The sequence below is a fragment of the Solanum lycopersicum genome, chromosome 5 (genome assembly GCF_036512215.1).
Source record: "Solanum lycopersicum chromosome 5, SLM_r2.1".
NCBI classification, from domain to species: Eukaryota; Viridiplantae; Streptophyta; class Magnoliopsida; order Solanales; family Solanaceae; genus Solanum; species Solanum lycopersicum.
This window is the reverse complement of record NC_090804.1, coordinates 24,479,492-24,488,680: the sequence shown is the minus strand read 5'-3', so window position 1 is coordinate 24,488,680 and position 9,189 is coordinate 24,479,492.

Genomic DNA, 9,189 nt, shown 5'->3' with positions numbered 1-9,189 from the left:
ATCATCGCTCAAAACATTAGTCGTCACCGTTTTCTTTGACATTTTTCTGTTTCATATTCATTTTTCGTTTTATATTATGTGAACGATTTCTTATCTATATTAATAAAATACGGTGATAGATGGGATTGTTTAGGTTAGTGTTTATTTTGAATGTGTTTTTGTATTGTGTATATAAGTAGTACTTAGTCAATATGAATATCCAATTTTTTGGTGTATGTAAATTTTCTACTTATATACCAAGAAAATGGTAAAAAGTGGTATAGAACCCAAAAACGGGCATACGTCTACGAAATGTCAATTTTTTTGTTAATGTACTGATTTTTTTTTCAATTTTTATTTCAACAATTTTTGTGAGGTATATTGTTTAATTATAAATTTGGTAATCTTGTTATATAAGAGGTGTTAACTTTTAGCATGAAATTGGTATAGATTTATGTATAATAATGATATGAAAATGATTTACTGTTATATACCATTAATAATATTTACATAATTATGATATGATATTTTATAAAATGTTTTCGGATTTGGATGAACCTGGTATAAAAAGTATATAGAAGTTACTACTACTTTGATATCCCGTGATTCTGACGTAATATATTTATGATGAAACATAAAAATATGTTAATTTTCAGATGAAGAGGACTATATATGATTCTACAAGTCTATATAATGATTTAATTAATGTGATATTAAGAGTAGACACATCTAATGACAAACTTGAGATCAAGTAAATTGCTAGCGAATAATTTCCACCGATTTGTATGCATAATGATGTAGGTGTACGAGTGCTCTTGAATTAGAAAAAAAGTTAATGTTGATTTCTTTACCAAATATATACGGTGCATAGTATTAAAGTATATGACTACAGAAAATTCCAAATGGTGTGGAGCGAAGAGAATGTTTAGCTGAAAAAGAACTAACAAATATTGATTTATACTCGAATAAATCAATCTGTTTTATTGACATGAATAATGTGACGATGTAGATGGATTGTATGATGAAGACTCTAAAGTAATCAACGACACTACATGTATGTTGATTACTGTGAAACAAACTTGAAAAAATAAGAGCACACTTGTGGAAGTGATGCGACACTATGTAGTTGTCCAAAAATTTCGATTTCTTATAATACATTTTTGTTCTGATTTGTAATAACATAAATGTTTATCGGTTTGTTCAGTATCTTATTTGTATGAAATTGATATACAAATATTTGACTAATTTTTGTTTGTATATCAAATAGCTACTATCTAAATTGTCCTTATGACAATTATCCACGGTAATGAATTTGTCGAGTTTGAATGAATCTTGACTTTTCAAAATTCATAATTTTGTGAAAATAACACGTGTTTTTGGAAGGACAGATTTTATGCATGACATCAAGGAATAACTGATGTGTAGCTGTGTCATGACCCAGGGGTACCCTCTAGAAGTATCATGACGTACAAAATCCCAAAGGACTCAATACAAGCCACTTAGCTCCCATAACATAAGAAATAGAACAATAAGAGTAAAACAATAGTCCAAGTCGAAAACATTTTATAAAACAAAAAGTGAAAATCTAGACTCTTGTCTCAACATAGCCATCTTATACAATATAATGAAATTGGGCCTAGCCCATACATCATTTCCAAAAAGGGAAATACAAGAAATAAGCTAAAACAATAGCTCCGTCCTCGAAGCATGAGGACTCACCAAAGCTCGGCAAATTACAAACTCAACAACTAGCCACGAGACTCGGAAACCTGTTTGTCGGACCTTATATTTGGGAAAAAATGTAGGTTAGAGTATGCGTTAGTACAAGACAATGTACCAAGTGTGATAGTCATGCATAAAACATTTATACATGCTAAAAAGGTGCATTTCACTTCATGACATGCAATTGACCAACTAAAACATCATATGAAAGAGTTATAAAACGTAAGTCACAAATCACAGTCAATGCAAACTATCTTCTTTTTTAAAATCTTTGAAAATTGAGATATACTTCTTTAAACATGTCTTAGTTCATTATTAATGTTATTGTGGTAATATCCCTAACCAACATCGAGACTATGTGAGCTATAACATGGAATCCGATGTCTACCTTACACCGAAAAGAGGTGTTTTACTTGCCTAAGGTAGAACCTTGAACTTCTAGCTTAAGTGTAACCACTAACTAATTAACCTATGTGGATACATAATTATGGGATAAGGAGATTGTTACTAGAAACTTGGACTCTACTATGTGAGGACTTCTATCTCATGAGATCACTTTGGAAACCCAGACTCTACTAACGTTAGTGCTTTCATCTCATATTCAATATCAACTCGGTGGTAATCATAAATTCCCATGAAATATTCATTTCTTACTTGACTTCTTTACTAAAAAAAAGTGCCCTTGGACTACCAATTCAAGCTAGTTTCATTAAGATAACTCATTGTCTTTAAATCAATTAGGTGAGAAAGCCTTCAAAACCTAAGAATCTTTTCGATCCGAGAAAACCTTTCACATCATGCTAGTTATGTGTTTAAGTGAGAATATCCTCTCACAACACAACATTATCATAATTGGTACTTTACTCTCAAGCACCTTCAAAACAATTGCATAGATTTCATAAAAAAATGCATAAGTCCATAATTTATCTCCTTGATGTTAAAAAATCCAATCTCAATAATCAACTCTTATAAAATATGGGTTAGATATGTATTTCTTCACAAATTCATGTAAACCTAGTAATACATGCTTAATTTCATTAAACTCTTTATTGAAGATCAAAATTCCTCACTCTTAGGGTTCATAACTTGAAATCATAGGGATCACATGGGTTCATAGGGGACTTAATTATAAAAGCATTGCAACTTATCAATTCATGGATGAAAGAACATAATTTAAGCATTTAAATCAACAATGATAAGAATCCATCCTGATTTAAGAAAACCCTAGCTAATAAGGGCTTTGAAAATAGAGGAATTTGGGAACTCCATGGATGCAAACTATCATACCTTGACTCCAAATGCTAGCCTTCAATGGTGGAATTTCTTCCTTAGATTGAAACCTTATATGAATCCTTCTCCTCCTTCATCTTCTTCAAATTCTAGAGAGAATATTTGAGAGGATTTGATTTTCTTTTTTGAATTTTGATACGCTCAAATTATACTTCCCTAAAGAAGTATAAGCATTCGTATCAAGTAAATAACCCAACTATTATGTTGGGATCGATCCCACGAGGAAAATGATTTAGACTTAACTTTAATGTACGATTACCTTTATTTAGTCAAGCGCTTTCCGAAAACTAATAATTAAAAGGAGGGAGGGGGGGGGGGATGGTTTGTGAAACAATAATGGTGTAATGGTATGAAACAAGTAGCAAGAGTAAATTGTTAATGTTTATCAAGTTATGAGAGAAACTAGGGTGTAAGTGTTCCCTATAGGTTCATAACGCCATAACCCTAGCTTATAACAATTCTTTCCTAAGGTTTTGCATGCAAAGCGATAAGTTATGTTCTCTAAATCCTTGGTCCGGCATTTAGATAATTTCATTCCGTACCTTGGTCCGGCTACGTGTGTTTAAATTACTAACCCTTACCTTTTACTTCATATTAAGCATCATATTCGATGTTTGGCTTAGTTATCACTTCGCACCAACCGAAACTAGCGTATTAGATAGTATCCACTAAATCTATGTCAATAATTCTTTTCCTATTAACTATCCCCTTGGTCCGATAAATAGCAATAAGGCGAGTTCTAACACGTGCACTCGTTAAAAAACTTCTAGACGAAGAATTATTGATGCATGCAATAACCTGGTTGAGAATTGTTAATTAGCTAGGCTTATTTTGTTAATCACCCATGGTTCCCACAACCCTAGTTGTGGATTTAGTTACCCATGCTTAGAATAACACAATTCATATTTTTTTAATAATAAATCATGAACTTACTTTGACAAGTTTGAAGAAAATCCAGAAATTATACTTGAAACAACAAAATTCACTTGAGAATCGATTCCGGAAACTTGAATTAATTGCCCAAGTTGCAAAGTAAATTCTCCAAGAACAAAAGTATGAAAAATAATAAAAGATCCAACCTCCAAAACGAGGTTTTTCACCCTATTTATAATAAAAGAGTCCTAAATTAAAAAGATTTCAAAATAAGGAAAGTTTTGTTCAAAACGTGACTTCAATCAATCACCTCACTAACGGTCCGTCGACTGCCTCCATCGATCCATACTTAGCATCTTCTTTAGCCTTTACTTTTACATCTTATATTATCCAATCTACGGACCAACAACACGGTCCGTTGATTCACTTACGGTCGATCGATGCCTCCGTTGTTCCATACGAGCAGTCTCTGATCTCATCAACGATTTGCCAAGACGGTCCGTTGATTAGTCGACGGACCATCGATCCTTTTGTAGCCCCACGCTTGGTCAAAATTCCCCGAGTTGCTTCCAGATTCTTGAACCTCCAGTCGACGACCACCACCTACGGTCCGTCGATGGAACTATGGGCCATTGATGGTTTCGTGGGTCACTTCTGCATTGATTTCTGCATTTCCGATTTGGATAAATTTCCTGCAAAACATAGATAAAAATACACTAAAATTACTACAAAAAGGCCCTAGACACACACTAAAATTAAGGAAAAAACATTGAAAGTAACGTGAAACCACAATACATCAACACCCTCAACTTAAGTTCGTTGTTTGTCCTCAAGCGACACACTATGACTCAATACAACACCTTGTACAAAAGTATCCTCCTTTAAGCTTTCACAATCATATGACTATCAATCCCAAATTTTGTTACTGCTTTAGTGCATGATTTTAGTCTTAGGCTCACTAAGCTCATTCATGTGGATCAGACCATGACACAGACTCACCATGCACCGACACCTCTACTCTTTTATCTTTCACCAAGGTACCAATTTCCAATATTGCAACTAGTGCCCTCACTTCAAAAGATATCCTCCTTTTTTCACAAAGTGATTTCAAATTTGAGTATAAGGATCATTATTCAACACTCTCGCTCAGAACAACTTCACACCTAGTTGACACTTGTTGCCATAGGCTTGCCCTTATTTTCACTGATTAAGTTCACCATATTAGACTCTTAGGATCACGATAGGACTTTTTTGGCTTGTAATATAGGCTCTGGTCAGGGTTGATACATATGGGTACATTTTAGTGACTTGTGTCCCTCCTTGACATTACCACTAAGCATCCTACCTCTTTCATGTATTATGCCCTACTCTTCCTTTTCTTGTACTCTTTGCCTTGTTTTCTCCTTTCTTTCTCCTTTTGTGGAAATGAATCTTAATTCTTTTTTCTTAATTAATTCATTTATATTCTCTCTCTTCTTTTTATTTTCTTTGATAATGGCTTTGACGAAGTCACTTCTCTTATTCACTCTTTTTTTTTCACATTAATCCTTTCATCCCCACTTTTCAGGACATTACTAATAATAGCCACCTTTTACTTATGGCTTTGCCATGAGTCGAGGTACACAATACCCAAGATTGGGTCAGGGCCAAGACGAGGTCTTTTTTTGCACTGTCCACCCTCAACTTATGCTTTTTGGCCTAAGTTGAGGTAGATATGTCCAAGAAAGGACTAGGGTCAATACATTTTACCTAGGGAAGATGAGTTGGGGTAGAAGAAAGGTCCATTGTAAGCTCAAAATATTTGGATAAAAAAGGGCTCAATTTCATTGGTTTTCTTTTATTTAGGCTAAAGCTTCGCTGATTTGAACAAATGCCTATGATCTTTTCCTAAATGTCTAACACATAATTCTTTTTGCAGGACTAACCGGGCAAGTTCTAGCTAGGTTCCAACAGTGGAACAATCAACTTCCCTCACACTCTCTTAACACCTTATTACCCTATCAGATTATCGGACACCTAGTTCGAATGTTAGATTGAGGGTCATGCAATGGTGCATCTCTATGTCATGCTTAGAGCCAACACATTCACCATTTATTATGCCTAATCATGCAAGCATTCTCTTTAGAACGGGATATCATTCATATTTTGCCATCATGCTTCAGATTTCACATTCATACTTTGTACAAGATACTACACATGTCGGTTCAACAGTAAATAACCAGTCTCTTGGGGCAAAATAACGCAGGCAAGAAAACCACAAAGAGAGGAACGTGAGTTGGGCTACTCAGACTTCACCCTAACACTCATTTTCCATTTACCCCATTACCAACAAAAAAACATGAAATTGTCCCTAATGCATAAGAAAATAAAGCAAAGGTAGTAGGTGAAGCAAACCTGAGGTGCATAGCGCCGAACATCAACAAGCCAACACGTTCGGTTTCTCGGAACCCACTTCCTCAGTAGTAGGGCCATGATACGCTCAAAATTACTTCTCAAATAAGAAGTAAAGCGGTCGTGTCAAGTAAATAACCCAACTAGTGAGGTTGGGATCGTTCCCACGAGGAAAATAGTCTAAACATAACTTCAACCTGTTATTACTATTGTTTGGTCAATGACTTCCTTGGAAAGAAAAACAATAAAGGGGGGTTTCTATTTCTAAATGAGTGAAAATAAATAACGAACTTGAAAGAGACACTTAACAGCTTTGACAGTTGGATTTTAATCAATTAATCAAAGTAACTAGGGTTTACGTGTTCCCCACAGGTTCATAACTTGATAATTCTAACTATAACAATTCTTTCCTAATATCTTGCATGCAAAGTAATAAGTTTGTATATCTAAATCCTTGGTCCGGCATCCAGAAAATCTCACTCCGCACCTTGGTCTGGCTACGTGTGTTGCTATCATAACCCTCATCCTTACCTCATATTAAGCATCGTATTCGATATTTGACTAAGTTATTACCTCGTACCAATCAATACTAGCCTATTAGATAGTATACACTAAATCTATGTTAATAATTGTTTTCCTATTATCTACCTCCTTGGTCCGGCAAGTAGCATTAAGGCGAGTTCTAACGTTGGCTATCCGTTAAAAAGACTTCTAAGCGAAAGAATTATTAATAAATGCAAGACACTATTCTAGAATTGTTATTTTAGTCAGGGTTTATCTCATTATTTGCCTATGGTTCCCACAACCCTAGTTATGGAGTTTAGTTACTCATAGCCATAAACACAATATTCAAAGATAGTAGATAAGAATTCATGTACTTACTTCAATGAGAAAGATTAAAATCCAAAAGTTTGCTTGATTAATATCCAAAAATCACTTGCAAGAATCTCAAAATCCAACACTAATACACAAAGTCTAAAAATCTGATGTCTAATCTCAAAGAGTCCAACCTTAAAAATGAGGTTTTTCGAACTACTTATAAAAAAACAAAAACCTAATTAAACAAGGATTCTAATTGCTGGAAATCTGCCAAAACGCGTATGGGTCGACGGACCTCGCGACGGACTGTCGTGGTCACGACGGACTGTCATGGACTCCATCGTACCATACTTGTGCAATTTCTTCTGCTACTCTCTTCATTCCCCTCGACGACAAGTATGACGGACCGTCATAGGCACAACGGTCCGTCGAGGGTCTTCGTTCCAAAACACTTCAATTCTTGCAATCTGGGTACTAAGATCACTTCTCTGAATTTCACAACGAACCTGCAGGACGGACCGTCATAGCTATGACGGACCGTCACAAGCTTCGTAATCCCACACTTGGTCAGACTTCCCCATCTTCCTTCAGCAGCTGCACTACGATGCCACCTACGGACCGTCACAAGCACGACGACCATCATAAGCTCCGTAGGTGGTCTCTTCTGCATTTCTTCGGTCAAAATCTCCGCATTTAGCTTTGGACAGATTTCCTGCAAAACAAAGAGAAACTTATATAAAAATTAGCACAAAAGGCCTTTGGACACACTAAACTTAAGGAAAAAGTATTAATAATACCGTGAAACCACGGTATATCAACACCCTCAACTTAAATTCGTTGTTTGTCCTCAAGCGACGCACTATGACTCACTACACAATCTTTGTACAATAGTATCCATGTTTTATCCTTTGCAATCATTTGGCTATCAATCCCGATTAATCTTATCAAATCTATGCATGCTATCACTATTAGGCTTGAAGTTTGTGGGGTCAGAACATGACAAAGACTCACCATGCACTAACACCTATCCTCTTCAATTTCTCGCCGAGGTGCTAACAATTCTGGTATTGCAACTAGTGTCCTCACTTTAAAACAAAATCCTCCTTTTTCACACAATGATTTCAGTTTGAGTATAAGGATTACTTTTCAACACTCACTCTCAGAACAAAGTCACTCTCACTCATACCTTTTGCCTTAAGTTCGCTATACAACCCTTAGGATCACGATAGGACTTTTTTAGCTAGTAACATAGGCTCGGGGTCAGGTAAGGTATATTTTGGTATACTTTAGTGACTTTTTGCCCTCCTTGACATATCGGCTAAACCTTCCACTGTCTCTCATTTTATCTCTCCCAGTTTCTCATATTCTTTCACCTTGCTATTTTCTCTTCTTTCTTCATTTGTGTAAGTGACTCTCTTCTTTTCTTGCTTGTATTTCTTGTGTATTTTTCTTTTTCTTTACTTTTCTTTTCAACTAATTCTTGAGTCACTTTACTTTTGTTCTTTCTCTCTCTTTGTTCTTTCAACCCCACTTTCCAGAGCATTCCTCATGGTAGCCACCCTCAACTCATGGCTTTGCCATGAGTCAAGGTACACAATACCCAAAGTTGGGTCAGGGCCATAACGAAGGTTGTTTATGAATTAGCCACCCTCAACTTATGCTTTTGTCATAAGTTGAGGTGCACATGTCCAAGGAAGGACTAGGGCCAACACATTGTTCCCAGAAAAGATTAGTTGGGGTGAAAAAGAAAGGTCTAATTTTAAGCTCAGATTATTTGGATCAAAGAAGGATAAATTTCATTTGGTTTCTCTTATTTAGGCTAGAAATAGGCTATATTGAATAAGGGCCTATGATCCTTTCCTAATTATCTATTACAACTTACTCTTAGCAGGACTAACCAGGCAAATTCTAGCTCAATACCAATAGTGGACTATTCAAATTTCCTCACACTCACTTGACATCTCATCCCTATACCAGATTATCAGACACCTAGTTCAAATTTAAGACTTAGGGTAATGCAATGGTGTAACTCTATTTCATACTTAGAGCCACACAATTATCAGTTACTATGCCTAGTCATGCATTATTTTCCAGTTTATCAGGATACCATTTTAG